This window comes from Octopus bimaculoides, chromosome 23, assembly GCF_001194135.2.
Source record: "Octopus bimaculoides isolate UCB-OBI-ISO-001 chromosome 23, ASM119413v2, whole genome shotgun sequence".
NCBI classification, from domain to species: Eukaryota; Metazoa; Mollusca; class Cephalopoda; order Octopoda; family Octopodidae; genus Octopus; species Octopus bimaculoides.
Genome location: NC_069003.1, coordinates 16366226 through 16367643, shown reverse-complemented (window position 1 = coordinate 16367643; position 1418 = coordinate 16366226).

Genomic DNA, 1418 nt, shown 5'->3' with positions numbered 1-1418 from the left:
TATACACACACATATACGTATGTACGTATGTATGTACGTATGTATGTATGTATGTATGTATGTATAATATGAACGCTTGCTAACGCACACGTACATACAGACACCACAAACACACATATAAATACATATATAACAGATTTCGAAATCGGTAAAGGAAATCGAAGGATACACATCTTAGAAGAACAGAATAGAGTAAGTGGAGCAGTGGAGCACAAAAACGAAATTTTATCGCTAAAACTTATTACTTAGATTGCCAACTCTGCTAACGTGTAAGTTTGTAGTGCGTTTTAGTTGCAAACCAAGATTTACATGTTTCAATTCCTGTCATATTTTTTGGTGTTAATGCTCCATTTAAAGTTGGTTTTGTAATTCCTTTTAACCACCACGATTACGGCCATTCCACAACGCTGATTTCACTGATGAATTTTAAACCTTGTTCTTCTATTAATACACACACATACTCTTATCACCAGGAAAGGTGCTAAATAATCTGGATCTTTAACATTGCAAATAGGAGGCGCCGAGAAAGTCCAGGACGGTACGTACTTTAACAGAATGTTTCGTGCCTGTAATGGACTTGTCGAAGACACTTCCGGTTAAAATATTGAAGTCATGTAACTCACGATTATTTTCATAATCTTCACCCTATGGTTGAACGAACAGGATGTGCGCACGCGTGTCGGAATATGCGTGTGTGTATGCGCTTATGTGTGTGTCATTGTTCTTAGTGGCATGAGTGTATGCATACATACATTACATGCATAGCTATTCAGAGGTTGGAGCTTCAGTCCATTGCTGCTCCGATTTTCCCGTCTTTTACCAATATATATATATATATATATATATATGCACATACATATATATATATATATATATATATATATATATATGCACATACATATATATGTCTTTGGAGTGTGGTTATGCCAATAATAACCACAAGTACTGGTTCATTGCCACTTCTTTATTGTTATTCAATTGGTTAAATATCTAAGCAATTGTCTATCAATGTAGAAATAGTATTGAACCAGTGATTGTATTACTATTATTGGTGTAATGACCGTCATAGACACAAGAAATTTGTTTCAACTCACGAATTCACCTCAGTAAACTTGGAAGCAAAATACAAAAACGAAGTACATATATGTTTATGGGTGTGTGTGTTTGTGTATATAAGCATATATATATGTGTGTGTTTGTCTACACACACACACACACACACACACACACACATGCATATGTAAATGAACACACACACACACATATGCATAAATGAATATGTGTATGTGTAATTTTTCTCAGATTTATCGTATTCATATATGTATATACCCATAGTCATTCTGTTTGTATACTTTGTGTGTTTACGTGTTTGCATATATATATATATATATATATATATATATATATATATATATATA